Below are 23,050 nucleotides of genomic sequence, written 5' to 3' on the forward strand. Positions count from 1 at the left end.
AAGATGAATGAAAGGATAGATTGGTATTTGAAAAACAGGTAGTTTTGAAATTAAAACTTGAAAAAAAAATACGTGTATTACTAAAAAAGTAAATTCAAATTTATAATGAGCAGTAATTAAAACAAAAGAAACATTACCTAAATGTTCCCAGTTGAGTTCAGATCGGCTTTATATCTCAGTTTAAGGGTGTTGCCAATCGAAATGAAGCAAGCTTCCTTCTAAATCAAAATCAACCGGAGAATGTTCTGCTCTTTTCGTGAAGTACGTTTGGTGTACAATATTTTAATAAAGTAGTATTTAACTTTTATCGTAAAGAAAAAAAAAACCTTTGAGAGACTTATTTCCTTATCTGTTTAAGTCAGGTAATTGTTTTTCCAGCAGGTATAGTTTTTCATTTCCTTTTACCTTCCAATAGTGAATCAAAGTAAATAAAAAATAAATTGAATTTTGTGCTTTTCAATTTTTTTTCAGTTTTTTCATCGACAAGATACACTTTAGTAATGTTTGATTCTTTGTTTGTTGTTTAACTTCCCTCTCGAGAATTCTTACTCTCGTATAACGCCACCACTTGCCTGTGGAGGGTTGCAAATTTTACACCTATACTCGGCATTCAGGGCCATTGAGCAGTGATGGATCTTTCTCGTGCCAACACCTACTGCGACACGGGACATCGGTTTATACGGTCTCATTCGAAGGAGCAGTCTCCATGTCCCGCTGTCACTCAGTGATTACTTTGAGTGCCCAGTAAGAGTCTGGATTTGAAGCACTTCACCTGTCGTGAACGTTCTCGCATGAAAATGAAGAAAAACTCTTGCAATAGAAATACAATTACAAACAATAAAATCAGATTCAATTTTGTACAATCAAGTGCCTGCATTTGAGCACTATTTAAAAAGCACGAAAATCCATGAAAAAGTATATTGATGTGGCATTTATAGCTATCGAATTTTGTATTGGAATTCTCTGGGATTTCTTTGGGGGGGGGGGGGTCATACAGTATAACTTCTTAAAGATTCTTGGTGAGAGTCAATAGTGAGTGGGATAATTACCTAAGCAATTAGTTAAATAAGTGCTATAGTCAACTTTTTTACCCAGTGGGAAAATGTAATTCGATTTCCACCAGAAATATTTCATTGCATCAAGGCCCAGTTTTTGAAACGGTCGTTGCTATGACCTTGTTAACCAATATAACCTATCATTAGGTTTTGTTTTGGCTGAGGTATTTCATACCGATTGATCTTTGTTTTTATAATAAATTTGACTACGGGATGTTCCGTCTACCTGATCATTTCGTAGTGGTGTGACAAGCCAACAAGGGATACTCTCTCCTCCTAGGCACTTGATCCTACCTCTGGAATGTCTAGTGGTCCATGATTTATGTCATTCTTCATAGATTTGTATTGCTTTTCATCGTTTTATTTCTTTTTCTGTTAGAGTCAGGATGAAAATTAGGTTCTTTAACGTGTTTCAGACAAAGGCAATATCACAGTATCTTATACACATTTGAAATTGAAGCACGACACTGACAGAGTATGGAAAAGTTTTGTTCTTATTTAATGAAATATAAACCACAAAACATTTCTTCCTGTTCTTTATTAAAAATTATTTATTAAAACGCATATAAAATGTGCCTTATGAGTAAAACACAAAGGATTACATATATAAAAAATTCTTTCCGCTTTGACTTATTATTAAGGTCCCTTGTCGAGAATTTGCCGTTTTTTCTATTTCCCTTTAATATTATCATTCTATTTTATGTTACATCGCGAATTCTTGATTAGAAACTATACCTTTTTCAAAGATTTGTTAATCAGGATTAATTTATTTGTTTGTTTTACGTCCCTTCGGAGTTTTTCAGTCATATTGAGACACCACCATTTTCCGATGGAGAGGTGCAAATGTACTCAGCACGTACAGATATTTTTCGTGCAAGCAACTTCTGTGAAACGGAACCTCGATTTATACGGTCTTATTCGAAAAACCGGTATCCATATCCCGCGGTTAGATTAGAACCCGCAGTGTACGGATCTACATGTACTCCTTACTCCGCCACTCCAGATCATTAGCTTTAATCACTTCGCTATGCGGGCGACTTTTCAAGAGTGATGTATAATATACATTATTTCAATATAGCCAGACGGGTTTTTTTTTTTTCGTTTTTTTTTTAATGTTCTAATGGTCGTATTTTCGTCCCATGTTCGCTTTTTAAACCTCTCCACCCGTTCTCCCTGAAATAACTCGACATAATATTGATGTTTTAGGGATGCTAGGCCAACTCATTGCGCCTTTTATTCTTTCATCCTTCTGAAAATGATTTTAAACGCCTTAATAGACTAGTAATGTTTTTGAATCGAATCTGGAAAATTGTGAAAAAAAGAATCTTTTTTATATTATAATTATTTTCAGGAATTGTAAATCATTCTAATCTTATGTAAATGACAATTCTGAACTCATTACTCCCGACATCCGCCCTTTGCAACAAGCTTTGTTCTAGTTATATATACTTTTTATTTCCATCCCCTGCTTTTTAACACACTCAGAACTAGATAGTCCATTGTAACATATAGAAAATTGTTTGTTTGATTAACGTCTCTTCGAGAAACTTTTACTCGAATTTAGACGCCACCTCTTGCCGGTAAAGACCTGTCTTTTTCATGCCAGTACCTACTGCTACACGGGACCTCGGTTTGAACCCCTGTTGTGGCCCCACTTCACCCCGGTGTCAGAATTTGAACAATTTAGGGTTCTCCATGAGGTGTTTTACTGGGCCGGCTTCGACACAGTAAAATTTTTTTCACCGACACAGTGACGATACAAATTCTATACGTGCAACACTGTAAAAATTTTGCGCCACAGTAATATCTGCGATGAATGGATGAATGGAAAATCAGGAACTCAAATTCCTCTAATAGAAACTTTGATTTATCAAATCTATCGTTTTACAATTTCAATACTGAGCACTTAAGTTACTCCTTAATAAGGGTCCATTAACTGGCTTTATCTCGCATTGTCAATTACTGGTATCTCCTAGACCATAGCTGGTTATTGCGCATGAACGAACAAAGAAAAAAATGTTATATTTTTGTGTTAAGAATTTATCTATCTGTATATTATGTAATATGTTAACTTAGGCTTTGTAAACTATTTGTATGTTATGCAATGCATTGTCTCGGGTTTTAGGGATCTTGCAGTGTTCAGCCGATAGTAATAGAGCGATCACGTGATCACTATCAATGTTAGATGCTTAAGCTGCAAGTGTTTGAACACGCTGTAATTTGTGAAGAAAAACATACCCACCACCACCCCATTCAACCATTCCACTGGTAGAAAATTTAAATATTGTGATTGTTTTATTGTTTGTTGGCCTATTGTTTGCTACCACCTTAATATTTTTCACCATAAAGGCATAAAACCATGTTTTTCACGCTCCAATGTAACTGTAAAAATGTTACTTTAAATTTTAACGCCGATTACTTATATGTCTTTACTTCAGAACAACGTTTCTAAAACCATGTTTTCACTGCGAGTTAAACATCGTATCATAATAATTTATTATGTAATGTTTAAAAATTAAAGACATCCCCCTAGAACCTATTTTATTATTCTGAAGTTTCTTTTTTTAATGTTTAAAAATTAAAGACATCCCCCTAGAACCTATTTTATTATTCTGAAGTTTCTTTTATTTTAATTATAAAAAACGATCAAGTGACAAAAACCATGACAAATTTATTTGTAAGGATGGTAAATAGTTCGATTGTATGACACACCATACAATTATGATTACTCTAACTGCATAAATATATCACAAAATCATAACTCTTTCCTTTGCAATGTTTAGAAGGTTCAATGATTATTTGATTAATTTAAGGAATCACTGTCTAGTTTGCTAGCAAAGCCCGTTATGCATAAATCATCCCACGTTTCCGACTGTCGTTGATGTCCCTGAAATTCCCAACAAACTAGACAGTGATTACTTATATTTACATTCATGTGTGAAATAAAAATCTAACTATAGATCGAAAATGCTGCCTATTTTAATAGAATTGAAATTCACGAGGCATTCCATGTTAATTTTGATTGCCCCGCCCACTGACATCAAATTCCACTATAAAAAAAGAATAGTCCGATAAAAATATTGAAACACACTTAATGATTGTTAATTTTTGTTTTTAATTATCAACATTTATTAATGAACGACAAAAAGATTTTTTATGTTATGATCAAAGTCATTTGAGTGGCTTTGATGAAAGATGTACACAAGATCTGGGAAGCGCACGCACACACGTGTCACTACGCCGCCATATTGAATGTCGGGCTGCAATATCGAGAAAAGGATAGAAAACGTTTGTATAGATGACAAAATGGTAAATGAACTGGAATAATCGTTGTTTACAAAATCAGATCACAAGGGCTTAGTATTTGGGACGAGTCTTCACTGAGATGATAAGGTCAGAGTGTACGTAACGATTTTATCGGCTCTTGCTGATAGTTGATGGAGATGGACGACAGCGTTTCACTTTTCAGCAGACATTCATCAGGGTTTTGAAAATGTATTTGAAAAAAGCCAATATTCTTATTAAATAAATTTATGAAATTTATTGTATTTCTCTTTATTTATTTATTAGTAATGACATAAAACTCTCCGGCTTATTTTATAAACAAGTTAATTTTTTTCTTGAGTCTACTCATACGCCATACATTTACACACTGATTGACATTTCCATTTCATCCACATGATGAAGAAATCAAACAACTGGACTTTCAAAGTGTTTATCGTAGAAAAAATAGTTGGAATGTATATATAATTGCATACTCATCTTTACAATAGAAGTGAAATAATAGGTAAAGTGTTAATGTGTGCCTTCTATATTATCATCAGGGTAACTAAAGAAAAATGGTTTAATTCCATAAGGATTTAACTTACTTGACTTCAACTGCATTAGATAACCTTGTATTGTATATAAATATTTTGCAAGCCGTCAATTTCTGCTCAAAGAAAAAGGTACGGTTTGGGCTTTATTGTGCCATAAAAATTTAATGTTTTTTAAAAAATTATGGAATTGGCTTAAATTTGAGTTGTGTATATGAATGTGATAAATCATGAACGAATACGGCATGAAGGAGAACCATTCTGGAAATATGACTTCGTTAACTTGGTACATTTCTAAGTTTTTAACAGAAAAATCCTTAAAATGATTCTTTTCTGGAGTTATTTTCTTTAAGAGAATAGTGTCCGCAGCCGTAGTTCATTTCAATTTTCTAATATGTTGTGTTAAATCATTTGAAAATTGACATTTTTCAAAATCTTTGTTGGTCATGCACGTGCTCTATATTATCTGAGAGAAAATTCCACTGAAAATTGATGTCTACTTCAACTTTTTAAGAAAAAATACGGGAAAATGCACACGTTCATGTCACAATTAGCATTTTGGAGGTCATATGAGAAAAAAGATTTGTATGAATTTTCATGATTCAGAAAGCATGAATTTTAATTTTTTACATCATTTTCATATTTTAGAAAAATACAGGGCCAGATTTGTATTGAAACTGTACCTTGTTCTTTGTAAGGTAAAACTGTAGCATGAAATAGAAATAAATTGTAATATTATATAAATATTGCATATAGTTGAGTGTAACATTGAAAATTTTCACCCCAAGAAAACCATTGTCAACCGAGGCGCAGCCGAGGTGACAATGGTTTTCTTGGGGTGAATATTTTCAATGTTACACTCAACTACATGCAATATCTATTATATTATACTGAATGTTTTATACAAATACATATTACAGTGAACCCTGCGCGCATAAATTCTGCGCAGTCAATATTTTTTGGAATAACACCCGTCGTCAAGCAATGTTGACTGTTGCTATGCTGGAGGGCGTGGCTTCATTATTCAGCGGGTAATAGTGTTTTTAAACAAATGTTTCTCGACGAATCAAATTCAACTAATTTACATGAAAGTATAATATTCAAATATATAACATCTATATTATGTTAAAAACCCTAACCTTTTGGTTAGTGGTTATACAAATACATTCCATTTCAACAAACTTGTTTTCCCTGCAGAGTGAATGTGATGTGAAAAAATGTTATTGGTGGAAAATATAAAACTACAGATTGGCAGACCTGTACAGTAAGACTTGGATATGAAGAACTCACTTTCAAAGACTCATTTTTTAATGTATGGGTAACTGAGGAGAGGGAGTGGTCTAAGAAGCACATGTGTTATTTATCTGGAGGGCCTTTAAACTCAAGATACTTAGAATCCATATACACATTACATTACAGAGGAAGTCTGTCTTTGGTAATCAGAGCAACTTGTTTAATTAATATTTTGAGTAAAAACAAATAATATCTTTATATAAAATTAGTCAACTCAATATTTCCATTATAATTAAATGAGAAAATATTCAGCGGATTAAATTATCTAATTAAGACAATATTTGTTATGGGGCAAGTGCCGGGTTCAGCTGTGATGTGGCATTTCACATAACTTTGCAATGTCTTCAATATGTATATAATGACCTTTCAATGTTTACATTTCACCTTTCTTTTTTTTACTATTTTGGGATATAAAATATAAGATTGATAAGCATTGCTGGTTTTGTCGAATGTAAATCTTGTGCTTCAGGTATTACAACGATGTAAGTGTTAATAGATAAAAAACACTGATAGATAACATGTCATATGTCTTTTGGAATTAAAGAAAATATACTTTTTTCTTACCGTAAACTTGAATTTCACATATTTCAAGTATAGCACCCTAAATTGGGAATATGTATCTATTCCATCTTCAGGGGCGTCATACGTTTTTATTATTCTGAGGTATCTGGTTTTTGTTCACACGAAATATTCTGTATACTTAAAGGCACACCAGGGTAGACTGTGGTATCTTTGTAACATTGATTCCATTATTTTGCACCAGAGGAGTTAGATATTTCTAAGTTATTTTGCCTAAATCGGTCCCTTTCCAGGCTCCTGGAGAGAAAACTTGAAGAATAAATAGGAAATGAATTTATTCCAAGTTATACTGTATAACATGGTTTGGGACAGTTAATACTTCGATCATAAATCGCGGAGCATGCTTATAGTGACGTCATAGATAATATACTACAATGATCTTGAAAATTTTTGGGAAAATCATAGGTAATTTATAAGAGACCAATAAGTTTTGGCTTTAAAATACAAATAAAATGTGTTTCTTTCTCGCAGTTTCTTTCAAAGTTTGTCAGGTAATCCTGATTTTTATGGTCCAAATATTATATTTTTTTTGTTTTGTAATTGTTTTCTTCTCATGACAATTGCGCAGTCGTTAATGAAAATTTTCTTGTAACATTTGTGAATTTTACTTTTGTACTTTTTTACACTGTGATCGTCTTTTCTTTCGATATTTTCCCCTTCTCTATCCTTGTTTGAAGACGCGTTAAGATGCTTTTAATTAAATTTTGTATAAAACATATATAATTATGTCATTTTCCGTTTAAATATTATTCCTTTATTTTAATTTTCATACAAATTCTCTTTATTTTCATTTTATTATCCTCATAAACTTCTTTTCAAAGCCCATGCATATGTGAACATTCAAGTCTGTATGGTAAATTGCAACAGTGTTTATTATTATTAACTTGGCTCAGTTTCTTGAGGAACATCACTTTCAAGTGATATTAAGAATATGTCTAAAATCTCTCTCTCTCTCTCTCTCTCTCTCTCTCTCTCTCTCTCTCTCTCTACTGCAATCTAATGCATATATACATGTATATGGTTTAAAAATATCTAGGTCTTGGGGAAATTGAAATCAAGTTAATCTTAATTTTATTCCAGCTGTAATCATCTTTCAGAGCGTTTGCTCTGCTTAATTTCCGATTGCTCTAATCAATTGAAGATGAAGATTGCCCTGAATTTTGAGTTTGTAATGTTTGTACGTTTGCAGCACGTTAAACAGTGTGTGTATATATATATATATATATATATATATATATATATATATATATATATATATATATATATATATATATATATATATATATATATATATATATATATATATATATATATATATATATATATATATATATATTATTATTATTATTATTATTATTATTATTATTATTATTATTATAACAAAAAGCAAAAAACAAAAAAAACAAAAAAACAAAAAATAAAAAAAAATAAAAAAATAAAAAAAAAAAACAAATAAAAACGTAAGAAAATTAAATTCAACCATCAACATTCTTAAACATTTTTAAACATCTCTGGGCGTTTTATTTTAAGAAGAAAATATCTTTTCACACACTTGAGAAAGTATTATTAATATTCTTTTCTCCAATTAGTTGTACTTTTCTTCAGCTTGATCTGGATTCACCTTCCCCCTCCCCAACAACCCTCCTCAAGGAATACCTTTTCATTTCTCTATTTTGAATGTAGTCATTGGACAAATCTTTTCAAAGTGATATTTTTTTTTCTCAAAAAATATATGCACACTTTCGTTGTTTTCAGACATTAAGCTCTTTTTAAGATGTTTACATAAATGGACCAACGTTATGAAAGACTTCATACAGTTCAGAGAAAAAAAAATATAATCCAGTTATTATCCGTAACATGGAATAATTACGAGTAATAATATAGTCAATATCCCCCAAAGAGCAGCCATTTTGAAAGAAGATGTAAATTGAAAAAAAAAATTCACAGTAAAATTAATCGCAACTAAAACATACAGGGAAGAAAATCTATTACATTTATCAGTAATTATCCGCTACTACATTTTCGAGTAGTGTTTACATACAATTGTAATCTGGATCTCATTAACAATATGTTGAGAAGTATAGTTCAACTAATTTTGCAGAATCGTGTATTTTGGTTTCCAAAACAGTAAATTGGAAACACATATAACATAACTTAAACGTAGGCACATACGCCCTGTATGCTAGGATAGCACACAATATATTACTATGTCATACATTTCATAACTTGGTTTTACTTTAAATTTTATGTGTTACAAAATTTGATGTCATTTTTAAGCTTTCTAATATATTTATGTAAAACAATGGATGCATTTTGCCTTGATAATTCGTTTTTCAGCATTCCAAGCTATCGCAAAATGTTGTACCTGACATATTGTGTCAAACTACCATAAATGCAAAGTCAAAGTGTGTGTAAAATATCTACTAGTATTTAGATTCAGGGTCAATATGTATATCACCTTAGGGCACTAATTAGCCTGTAAATCATATCTAACACATGCTGTAAACAGATATGCCAAAGATAGGATTAGAAGCCATTTGACTAATTTTTTAACTGTCAATTCATAAACAACTCAATCAAAATTAATAATTTTATTTGTAAATTATACACAAAATATTTATTAATTTTTTTTTTTTACAAAAATGCATAAGAAAAAACAGCAATTCACTAAAACGGAAAATATGAAAATTCCTTTAAAAATATAATCATCAAAATAGTTTGTCTGAAAGATCAGCTAAGCTTTCTTGAATAGTATGTATGGGGGACAGTGGTATTTTTCATTTATGAAACATCAGTGTAATTGAATGTAATTGAAAAGTAATCGTGAATTACATGCCTTTTCTCAAAAATAGTTAAATTACAATTACATGTAATTAAAACATTCATTGTCCACTTACACATTACTTTCAATTACATCGATTTTGTAATTAATTACTTCAATTACCACTACACATTACCGTTACCCCATCCCTGATTGCGTGTTAGTTACAGACTCTCTCTCTCTCTCTCTCTCTCTCTCTCTCTCTCTCTCTCTCTCTCTCTCCAATAAAAAGATAATATTGAAAATTGTAATACGACTATATATCTCGAGAGCAGTATTTTTAGTCGTTAATCAAAAAAAAAAAAAAAAAAAAAATAAAAAAATAAAAAAATAAAAATAAAAAATAAAAAAAAACCACTAGTGCTTTGCTTTGTCTAATATGGATAAATGCATTAAATGGATGTTCTGATAAAAAAAAAAGAGCCATAAACATGGTTGGAACAGTACACGTAATTTAAAATGAAATCAAAAATCATGAGACTGAAAAAGACATCAATATTCGGGCATACTTACAATATGATGACCCTGTATTAAAACTATGTCTAGGAAGCATTCGTCTGCACACAAATAAACATTGTTAGGGACTTTTCATGTCATATATAGTTTAGCTTCAATTGATGTTATGCATAGTATTATGCAAAGTATGCATAGTCCTTATTCAGGAATTCTTTGAATATTGAAATAAATTGATGCACATTTTTACCCTAAGCTTATAGAATTTACTTTAAAATAAATCTGTGGGACCACTTCCAAACGATTTTAGTAACCTTGGCAATCAGAAAAACATAATGAAATAGGTGAAGATAACGAACAGTGATCGATCAAAAAAAAAAAAAAAAAAAAAAAACAAATCTACAAACAATACAAATCTGTGAGCAGGGCATAAGACAAAGACCCCTGGAGATTTCAGAGATGGGATCAAATGCCTATAAAAATATTCCACTGTTTGTTTTCCTTTTATGAGTTCTTTACTAAAAATCTTTTTTTGCCAATTACAGAGGAAATACATCCAAACTTTTCATAGCAGTCTTCCTTGACAATCATTTTACATTATTATTAGCACCGATTTACATACATCAGGTTACACGTAGTTCATACAACTTCTTCATATAGTTCAGAGGCAATGCTGACCTCTTCCTCTGTTTTCTTCGTATCGTAATGGGAATTCTGTTTTACGGCCATTGGTTTGGATCCTTGAGAAATCTCTTGAGGGGACTGCAGAAACTGTTGAGGCTTTTCATATTGTGCGTTAAGATCTCGCTTTCTTTTTCTATAAATTTATATTGAAATTTTGAAACATAATAGTATACAGGGGTAAAGGACATGGATAACGATAATACTGAAGTCAAAATTGTAGCCTATGTATTACTGAAAGAAGCAAAGACAGGAACTCTCTCTCTCTCTCTCTCTCTCTCTCTCTCTCTCTCTCTCTCCAGTACATTTTCTTTGAAACACATCTTTAATAAGTATACCTTTTTAGTCGATACCAAAGGCATATAGGTATGCAAATCACAACAATTAAGAGGACGGCTACTAGCGAACCAGCGCTAAATCCCACTCCAAGAGACGTTTTGTCAAAGCCACTCCTCGACACATCTGTGTAATGAAAATTCAACACTTAATTTGTATTTGTAATTGTTTGTAATTGTAATTGAATAGAAGATATACATGACAAAGAAACTATAAATTTTGAAGTAAGTACATTGCTGGCAGGTTGGTGCCTGATATCCCTCAATACATCCCTTTGGGCAGTGTCCAGTCTGCTTGTCGCAGACGGTCGCATTGTAGCAATACCTACTGCAACTGTATTCACAGTTTCGACCATACCAATCATCTGGGCAAGCTGAAAAAAAAATGAAGATTCTACATAAGACCTTGACAAATGCAAGGAAAAATCTAAGAATCATTCAATATCTCGGGGAGATATCAACAGTTTACAATTTACAATAATTTTGAAACCGATTTATTTTTTTAAAAAGAGCAAATATTTTGATTTGCAAGAGTGTCTATTTTGACATGGGGATATACTGTCTAAATGTCGTTTTATTTTAAGTGTTCCACTTTCACAAAATATAAACATTATGCTTTCATATTTACGATGCCTGCTATGGCGACGTTCGACTAAAAATCAAAATAGTCCATAGTTAAAGTTTTATTCTTACTTTCATTGCAATGTGGTGCTTGCCAACCGGGACGACATCCTTCTAAACAACGTCCATCAACAGGATCGCAGATGTTTTCATTGCAATTAATTTTGCACGAGTTGGTGCATTGGGGTCCAAAATACCCGCTGTCACATTCTGAATTTTAAATCAATTTTGTAAATCGTGATCTTAATAATCCATACATAGCATATTTCATCAGCACAAAGCAGAAAAGAGCAAAGTCCTATTTTAATAAAACTCTCTGAAAATAATCATTAGATTGCTGTCTTAACAGAGCAAGACCAATATGCAAAACCTAGCTTTCCACATATTGACAAGGGATGGAAGAGTTTGAAAAATGTCAAAGGTACATTATTGCCACTGTTTAGAGAAGAAATAATTATACTAAGCCTCTCTAACGAGTACCAGCATTTTTTCTCGGTATTCCTATTTTTAACTCACCTTGATCGCAATTCTTAGTTTTCTTCCATCCCGGTGCACACGTTTCGCATTGCCCTGTTATTCTGTCACAAGTATCGTTATAATTGCAATTTTCACATTTTAAAGAACAGTTTTCCCCATATTGACCTGGTCTGCAGGCTAGAAAAGGAATAGTTCAATTATTGATTCATATGTTTTATACTTCATTAAAATACTTCATAATGGAGTAGATAAAAAATGTATTTTTTTTATTTTTATTCTTTATTTTACTGAAAATTTATTTGAGATTTGATAATTTTTCCTATATAATATGATTAATGATGATGTCTGAAGAATTACAATGGGCAAATATACACATTACTTGGATTGATTGATTGAATGTTGTTTAACGTCCCATTCGAGAATTTTTCACTCATATAAAGACGTCACCATATACCGGTGAAGGGCTTCAAATTTTTGACCTTTACTCGGCACTCAAGGCCATTGAGCAGTGAGGGATCTTTATCATGCCAACGCCTGCCGTGACACGGGGCCTCAGTTTTAAGGTCTCATCCGAAGGACCCACAACTTTCACTTCAAAGTACAGAGCGCATGGCGAAGGAACAGTTGATACCCATTTTTTATCGACTTAGGTCAGTCGCGGCCGATATTCGAACTCATAACCTCCCGATCACGGAGCTAGCGCTCTACCGACTGGGCTACCGTGGACGGTACACATTACTTGGAGAATTCAGAGACAATTTGTGAGTATTTTCAATTACTCAAAGCCTGACTTTCAGAACCTGAGGATCGGACTACATTAAATGATGAAAGGTATAATTGCTTTCCTTGGTGTATGAATACGAAACTGCACGTATCTCCATATGATTAAATTATCATATTTCTTGAGTTAAAAAAATGAGCTTATCTTGATATCATCTTTCCAACTTCTTTTAGATTAAAACTTTTGAATGAAATGCTTAAGGAAAAGTAGGAAGAGTGGTATAATCTATAATCAGAGATGTCGCTCCTTTAACCCACATATAAGACTCAAATAGCACACTATCATCTTACGTATGAAAAAGGTGAAGATAACGCACATTCATCGATCTTAAACAAAATCTACAAACAGTTCAAATCTGTGAACAAGGCATAAAACAAGGACCCATTTAAACTGCAAACCAATAAAACATACGAGATAATGCATTGGATTCAATGAAAAAAGGCATTTAATGTACTACAGTCTTACAAAATTTCTATTCGTTAGTCATAAAATATAATCGGATTGTACTTAAGAATTGAAACAGCCTTAATAACTGTTATAGCTTTCCTTGGTAGGTACATGTATGTATCTATTTCTAATATGATAATGTATTTAATTTGTTACATATCTAATAAAACAAGTACCTAGCTTTGGCTAAGATACATGTAAGCAATTAAGGGCTTAGACATGGAATTAAATTAGTGGAAATTATTCCGGATCTTAACCACTGTTCTTTAGACATTGGTACGATGTATCTCTATACATTTGTATGATGTCTCTCCAGTCAGTTGTGCGATGTTTCTATGAGTCGAGTAAAGAATATGTTTTTGCTTCAAGTTCTCTTTGAAAAAAAAAAAATTGAGCCCTCTCCTTTTCTTTTTTTCTTATATTTTGTTTGTTGTTTTAACGTCCCTCTCAAGAATTTTTCACTCATATGGAGACGCCACCACTTGCCAGTGGAGGGCTGCAAATTTAGACCTATACTCGGCACTCAGGGACATTGAGTAGTGAGGAATCTTTTTCGTGGCAGCACCTACTGCGACAAGGGAACTTGGTTTATACGGTCTCATTTGAAGGACCGGTCTCCAAATCTCGCAGTGGGATTCGAACCCGCGACGTAAGGATCAACTCCTTTCACCGCGACTCTACCACTGCGCCACACGGGCGACTCTTTACTCATAAAAAGAGATGTAATCAGATAAGGATTTCGGAAAGGTGTTCCTGGTTAGCTTTTAGGATATCGTTTTTAAAGTTCATATGAAAATTTTTGGACGGACATATTTTTTTTTCAAAAGATCATGGGACGACCTGACTTAAAAGTTATAGTTTCACCAGAACCTACTAACTCAAGACTGCATTCAAAATACAATAAATAAATTATTACTTTCTTGTCTGTACCATATTTTGACAGAATGAAGACTATACACCTCCTTTAAATCAACTCTCAACCAAGCTTCCTTCTGGTTTAAAGCTGTTACCGAACATTTTTGATAATTTGTGTTATCTGTGTCTCCATCAATACTGTATCCTGGCCACAGAATGGAATTCAAACTGAACTTCCACAAATGTATTGAGCTACTCGTCACTTCTGTGAATCCGGACCGTACGAGCGGAACTAGGCACAGAAAAGAAAAACAAAAAAATACAATTGCTTAAGATTCTAAAACCTCAAAAGGTTTAAATAAGACCTCTAAAAGCGGATTCCTATTTTCGAGGTTATTGTTGGGAAAATTTGCTCCCGGCCTTTGCAAATATGTTAGTAATTTACTTCATATTAAAGAGTCCATGTTCGTGCATTACGAAATAATTATATAAGTTATGTTATATTCCTTTCTGAAAAAAGACCTTTCATATAGAATATCGGACGTATGTATAATCTAACTAATAAAACCTGCTCGAACTCTATCACATGACCTAAATGTATTTTTTTTTTTCATTTTTCGCAAGAACTTTATTTTCTCGTAAATTCGCGAGACTGTCTGATCGCAAAATTCCATTCTCGCGTATATGTATTTTGATTATGAAAGAATACTTACAACAATAATCAGATTTCGAGAATATTCTATTGTGAAGTACTCAGTACACTGAACGAATCAAAGCATAAAACACACAATACCAGAGAGCTCGAGATAACGATGTTGAAATATTGTTTCAACCTAGTATATAGTTAAACAACGTAATTCGATTTAATGATAAAACTCTACACAGATTGGACAAAAAGTGGAATTTTGTATATAAAGGATCTGGTCGACGAAAATGGAAATTTCCATGACATTTTTTTTATGATTATTTACACACTGAATTGTCGACGGATTTTTCCGTCATTTCCCGATCAAGGGAGCACACGGCGGGTGTGACCGGTCAGCAGGGGATGCTCACTCCTCCATGGCACCTGATCCCACCTCTGATGTTTGGAGGTCAGTGTTTGCTCTGCTCCTATTTTGAATTGTTTAATGGACTTTTGAGCTTGAATACTGTTCGTTATCTCCATATATTTCATTGTAAACAAGTCTAATTTTTATTTCTAAAAACAGTTCTTTTAAAGAAAGTTATGATGCCTATACAAAAACCTCATGATGCTCCAAAAGGCGTTTTTATAAACATAAAAAATCAAAGTAAATTTTGCTTTTTAAAAAAATGAGATAACCGATAAATTTTATAATTTGCAAATCATATATGACATTTTTGCAAATAAAAAAAATTAAAAAAAATAAAAAAAAAAATTAATTTTTTTTTTGTAAAATCCTACTCTGAGAAATTTTGATCAAAAAGCTGTGATATCTATTTTAAGGAAAAGAAAACAGATATTTATCGATCAAAAATAACTAAAATCAAACATTACCAATTAGCAGAATTTGATTAAAAGGTCTTGCAAAATCTACTTTATAATAACAAATCCGTTAACAAATAGAGTAAGATGTATCAAACCAATGTCCATTTTGTCAAATACTCGAAGATACAAAGATTTAACTTTTTAATGTGCAACTGATTTGTACGGAAGCCAATTTAGGACCTATCAATAAATATTTTTGAATTCGATATAACGAATTGTTGAATTTTGTTATAACGAATTTAATTCGTTATAACAATTTCTTTGGATTCCTTATAACGAATTCAATCTGTTATAACAAATTTGTTTAATTTGTTATAACGATTTCAATATGTTATAACAAATTTGTTGAATTCGTTATAACGAATTCAAAGAAATTGTTATAACGAATTAAATTCGTTATAACAAATTTGACAATATTCGTTATATCGAATTCAAAAATATTTTTTGATAGGTCCTAAATGGGCTTCCGTAGATTTGGACTAATTTAGACATTTTTTTGGAATTATATATAACATGGGGAAATATAGTACTAGTATTAGGACTTTTCTATGAAGAAAAAATTTCGAGGATCTACACAGAAACGAGGAGTGTCATACTTTTTCCTAATCAGGCCTCACCTCCAGATGAGGGCTCGATGACTCCATTTTCAGCACATCATTCACATGATTATATGAAATAAAATAATATTGATGGCATGGTTTAATCGCGTGTGTTGGAATGGATGCCATGTATGTATTTATACTGTAGATCACCAAGTCATTATTACACCTTATATTTATTTTAAAAAGTTACACATATATTGATTATATATAAGCGATACAAAGTTTTCACAAAATCTTTTTTAAGCCGATTTATACTTACAACAAGGAAAGAAGAGTATTTTTTTAATCTTCAATTCTTTATTTGCAAACATACAACAGAGAATGGGGTAAAATACCCTAGGATATTTGCCAGTACAGTGTACTTTTCTTAATTTCTGTCATTTGTCACTTTACAGAAACTACATATCATATATGTTCTTCGCAGAGTTTACACTGACAAGAGGTCATCCTCCACAATATTGTTATAGATAAGTGTAAGTGTGCGGATATCCTTGCTTTTATTGTACTTGTACTAAGTGATAGATGCAAGTGTTCGGACATCACTTAATACTAACAGAATGTGGCGTAATCCCTACTCTTGACTTGGTATATTTACATTGACAAGTGTGTGGACATCCCTTCTTGTCAATGCTCAAGATCAAGTGTTCATACTTCCCTGTTCTAATCTTGTGTAGCGTGCTGGACTTTTCGGACCCAATCTATTCATAGTACACACATTGATTGAATAAGGAGTGCGCATTGTGCAGAGCGTGCCTATCTGTTTCTACCGGGGTACGAGCCAAAGGGAGTTCTCAGACTGTGACCTCCCTTGCTGGTGACAAAACACTCTAACTCCAAATCACTTTAGAATATTCCGTCTTAACTAGACCCGGGACTTCAACTAGTCTTAACTCAAAAAAACATTCATTTATAAATTCAAAGTGAATATTTATTATAAACTGGCAATTGAAATATCTATTTAACAACATGAGAGGAGAACAATTTAGAATAATATATCAAACTGTATGTGTTTTCAATAATAATAATAAGTATAGAAGTTTTGGACATACGTATGTTAGTTTTAGTTTGATACTGATTTGCATCACAGTTGAAGAAAAAAAAAACCAAGCCCGTTTCAAAATACATGTAAATGTTTGTTTTATTAAGCTTGATAGAGAATCCCCTTTCTTAAAAGAAATACATTTTACATTTTTGTACAATTTTAGCTACATCATTTGATAAAATATCAAGGCATTTTTACAATCAAAACATAATAAGGACGCAAAATGTAATAAACTTGGATTATTATATTTTACGTTATTACATTTTGCGTCGAGGCTAAAATAGATGAAATAACGCATATAATGTACAAATAGTGTTTTGGATTATTACATTTCGCGTTATAATATTTTACATCGAGCTTGACGTGAAATGCAATAAGGCAAAATGTTATAATAAACTCTTAGGATTGTTACATTTTTCGGTATTACATTTTGCGTCTGGATTTACGCAAAATGAAATGATATTTTTCATGGACTTAATATCAAAATATAGATACAAAAGATCATGACTGTTTAAAATTAAATTTCCCGATAATTCAAAAATATACAATTATGTATCAAAATATTTGAGGCGTGATTACAAGAACATCACAAGAAAACTTTCAAAAGTCCGAAAATATTATTAGTACTCTGTGAAATCAGAAATCAACTCATAAGGATTTTGACATCTTTGGATCAAGATCAATGCAAAACGTTTATCGATGTAATGTGTGAATATTTTGGACAGATCTTCAAATTCGCATTAAGAAAACTTTATTATTTGCAATATATTCCCCACTTTCTACCAACAAAAAAAAAAAAAAATATTTGTGGAGATAAAAAGTGATTGGTACATTTTGCGCTATTACATGCATTCTGCGTTAACTGTAACGCTAAATTTAATAACTCATAAATGTAACAATCCAAAAGTGTTTTATTTTATATATATATATATATATATATATATATATATATATATATATATATATATATATATATATATATATATATATATATATATATATATATATATATATATATATATATATATATCCAAAAAATGAAAAGAAATATCAGTGTCCGGTAATTAATATGAAAATTAAAAATAACAAGGCAACAATGTTAGTAAAACGTAAGCGCTTTCATTATACTTCTTCAGACGTTTTACAATTCAAAACAATTCAAACATGTGACGTTATAACGCTACCTGATGATAACGTCAACAACAATGCAAGGACGTCACAATGCTAATAGAGGAAACAATTATAGAGTCTACGTAAAATTACTTTGTTCATTAATAGCGTAATAAATAATAAAGTCATGAAACAGTCTATATTAAACTATTTAAGGACGGTTTAAAAATCTTGATGAAATGTTTTTCTTTTTCCCGTCTTTCTAAAAGATTTTCTGTTTTGAGTTTATAAAAGGGATAAACTGAGAATTGTCCCTGTCCACAAACAGCAAGATGTTCACTGAGTTTTATTTTTCTGTACTCGGGTTGGTTGATATGTTGTCTATGTATGCGTATACGAGTGCGTAGTGTGGTCCCCGTTTCTCCTATGTATAATTGTCCGCATCCAGTGCATGTTATACAATAAATAACGTTTTTAGATGCACAGGTCATATCTGCATTGATAGTAAATTCTTTATTTCCGAGTGTAAAAGTACTTCCCTCTTTAATATACTGGCAGGTTCCACAACGTGAATCAGAGCATTTATTGACCACATACAAATTCCGTTGGTGAAATGTAGATTTACACAATATTCTTCGGAGGTTTTTAGGTTGTCTTTTACTGTTGATGAATTTATATTTTTCCAGTACTTTGGACATTTTCTCATCCGTCTGTAGAATGTTGTTGAGGTGACGCACTGTAGAGGTTATATTCCTGTTCTTTGGATTGTATGTAGTTACAAGCGGTAATATTGCAGAATCTGATGTGTCACTTTTTGAAGAATTAATAAGTTTATCTCTGTCGATTTCTAGAGCCTTTCTGATTCCGTCCTCAATGATTCCAAGAAGATAGCATTGTTCAAGCAGATATTTTTTTAATTCATTCAAACCGTCCTTAAATAGTTTAATATAGACTGTTACATGACTTTATTATTTATTACGCTATTAATGAACAAAGTAATTTTACTTAGACTCTATAATTGTTTCCTCTATAAGCATTGTGACGTCATTGCATTGTTGTTGACGTTATCATCAGGTAGCGTTATAACGTCACATGTTTGAATTGTTTTGAATTGTAAAACGTCTGAAGAAGTATAATGAAAGCGCTTACGTTTTACTAACATTGTTGCCTTGTTATTTTTAATTTTCATATATATATATATATATATATATATATATATATATATATATATATATATATATATATATATATATATATATATATATATATATATATATATATTGTTTTTACTTTCTGCGTTAATCTCATCGTACAGGCAGAAAATGATAAACCTAATAGCAGTCGTTATATGATTTCCGGTAACTGTTATTACATGCAACATTGGAAAATAATTTTACATTGACTTTTAACACAGGTTCGTTATTTAATAAATGTTTTACACCAATATCTGAGATTCATGGAACATTGAAGTGTAAGAAATAAGAAAAAAAATCATCAAAAAATGATAACAAAATAACTTCATACCGTAACAGTAAATAATTCTGGGTAACAAAACAATCCACATTCCCCACAGGACAGCCATTTCTAAAGAGGAAGTAAAATGAAGATAGAAGTTATAAAAAATGATTTTCCTACAGAGGTCTGAAGGATGGCACTTAGACTAAAAATAACAGTTATCTTTTAAAGGTCTTATGAACTGACTTTTAAGGACACATGCTAAAAACATAAAGTTAGACCATAGATTGACCAGTACCAGTATATATATTTTTGGACTTATTTGTATTGTGGTTAATGCATATATAATTATAAAATCTCAAAAATTTTATGAAATCTTAGATTTACCAACACCCTTTTAAGGAAGAACCATACTCGGATTAATTTCTGAGGGAAATTTTTCAAACTTTAAACATTATTCAACTATCTCACATGAAACATATTCATGGGGGAGCCATTGTCATCGTATTAACTTTTTCAGCAGAGACACTTAAAGTTAAAGGACTCTGAGGTACAGACCAACCCGGCTGTGGCAAAATTTGCTTCAGATAAATAATATTAAGCTATGTTTAAAACAAAGAAAACAAGGAAAAGATACATTAATAAAAAATTATCTTTTATTCGTTGAAATTTTTTTTTTTTAAAAAAGTTATATGCACTACACTGATGATGTCATATACCATAGCTGTAAATTCCTGTATGTCATTTTTCATATTTACAAGTGTTTAATTTCAAACATTTGGGTAAACCTATGAGAAAAATCCAAATCGGGGAAATATATTAATATCTCTGTTTTCAAAGGGAAAAGGATTTATTTAAAAGTTCTGTGTGTTTTTACACCTAAATTACAGAAATTTATCCTCTTTGCACTAAGACTCATTATTTGAAAGAATGTCATTTTTAAGTATAGAAATTGAAAAAAAAAATGTATCTCTTTTCAAGTAATCAATTTTACATAAATTTATCTTTTTTTTACATAAAAATCAAGTCTTGTTTAAGACTTTCGCCGAAGAAAATTAAGCACTTCTAAACTTCTAAACAGATCGAAACTTCATTATTAAAGATGCATGCATCTCTGCACAATTTTAAAACACAAGGCCAGTTTTCTTCACCCATTTTTCAAAAACAGCCTTTTAAAATCATTTTGGTAAGAATATAACATTGAAATCTTAAAAAATAATTGGGAAAATATAGTTAATATTGGGGGGGAAGTAAACTGTGCAAGGTAGTTACGTACAATGTACATGTAAGATATTCGGGTTTACAATATCACGTCCAACGAGTATCAGAGTATGGCTTCACCTTAAATCAATACATTTCTCATTATCACTTTTGAGAGAATTTTTGAATGAAAAAAAAAAAATCGGTAAAACTTCTCCAGGTTACTCATATAATCAACAAAATATTAAGTTAATATTTCTATTGTCTGTAACATCTGTCCTTAAGGAGGGATTCCTGTCTGGTCTCTGACTAGATGAAATATTCAAAGTATATTTGCTTATAAGTCTTATATATTTAGATGTAAGGAATTTAAAAGATCATATTTTTCTTTCCTCATCATAATTGTAACTTTAAATAGAAATGGTAAACTGAGTTTGAAATCTAGCAGGGACTACATGTTTTTGGCGGAACTGCGGCGTATGAAAATATCACCTTTTCTGCTTCTCAGAATTACTATAGAACAATGAATTTAGTCAAACTTTTAAACAATCAAAGAAATTTTCAAATGTAGGTAAAAATAATAATAGTTAACTAAGTTTTAAAATATATCAAATAAATATGATTTTCCAAACAAACTACGATTTTATTTGCTTTTAAAAGCTTCCATTCCAAGTATAGATTTGATCAAAAAATCAATTAAAAAAGTTTTTTCTCTCTTAGTTAACAATCAAAACTTTTTGTTTGTTTGGTTGTTTTTTTTTTTTTTTTTTTTTTGTTTGTTTGTTTTTTTTATCATTTTGCATATTTATATAACTACTTTATCATATGTAAAAATAAGAAAAAATTAAATATATGACGCATATAAAAATAACTACATGTAATATATCCTAAAATTTTAAGAAAAAGAGGAAATTCGGATTAGCCAATATCCATTTTAGTAAATTATTTATGTCAATTTGGTAGTATCATCTAATAGGCCATATACGGTAATATCTTTTTATGCAAAAAGAAAAAAAAACATTTAATCCTTTGAAATAAAAATAGGCATCGCATGATTGGCAACAGTAATTTATTTTCTTAATTTCAAGGGAAAAGATAATGACCTTGACCTGACCTTGCTTCGAAAATAAAACGGTCAAATTTAATCTAATTGATACCATAACTTAGTGATAATCTCTTCTTGAATCTATTAAAAAAAATCATTAATTTTTAAATACAAGAAAAATAAGAAGAATCCCTCCTTAACAATAGCATTTTGCCTTTTGAAAGATTAAAAAAAATGTCAAATCAGGTGGATGTTGTAGAATTTGAATTTTTTGTCCTCGCTCCACGGAGTTATAGAATTGAAAGCTTGTACATGTATTTCTTTATACGCTTTTCGTTCTTCACATATACTTTCCCATGGATGAAAATTCACCTTTTTTTCATTTAAATGTTTAAAACAATGATGCAATCAGTACATGACGCATGAATTGAACTTGTCTATTAAGGCTGAAAGTCTTAAACTTAAGACCGTAACTAGAAACGTGCTAAGATTTGACAATCTTAGCAAAACTTAGGCGGCCGGAAGAGTTGACTTAAGTATGTCTTAACTTTCTAAAACATCTATTTAGAACTATTTAAGGTTGAATTTCTATGTAAAAACATTCCTCTATTTATGTATATGCATTAAAAAATAATTTTCTATATTTAATATACTGATATAAGAATTTCAGTTTTTCGTGGGGGGGGGGGGGGGGTATTCATCACTGATTCCAATATCACCCTCTAAATGACATATACATGTAAATGCAAAATATTATTTTTGGGATACGTTTGAAATATTAGTGTGACCTATGTTTATGACACTGATCATTATAAGTAAATTGTATACAGTAATCAGGGGGTCGTAACATAAAGGGTACTTAAGTCTAAGACC

The sequence above is a fragment of the Saccostrea echinata genome, unplaced genomic scaffold (assembly GCF_033153115.1).
Source record: "Saccostrea echinata isolate AGI-Se365-2 ecotype Australia unplaced genomic scaffold, CSIRO_AGI_Sech_v1 ptg000018l, whole genome shotgun sequence".
Taxonomy (NCBI): domain Eukaryota; kingdom Metazoa; phylum Mollusca; class Bivalvia; order Ostreida; family Ostreidae; genus Saccostrea; species Saccostrea echinata.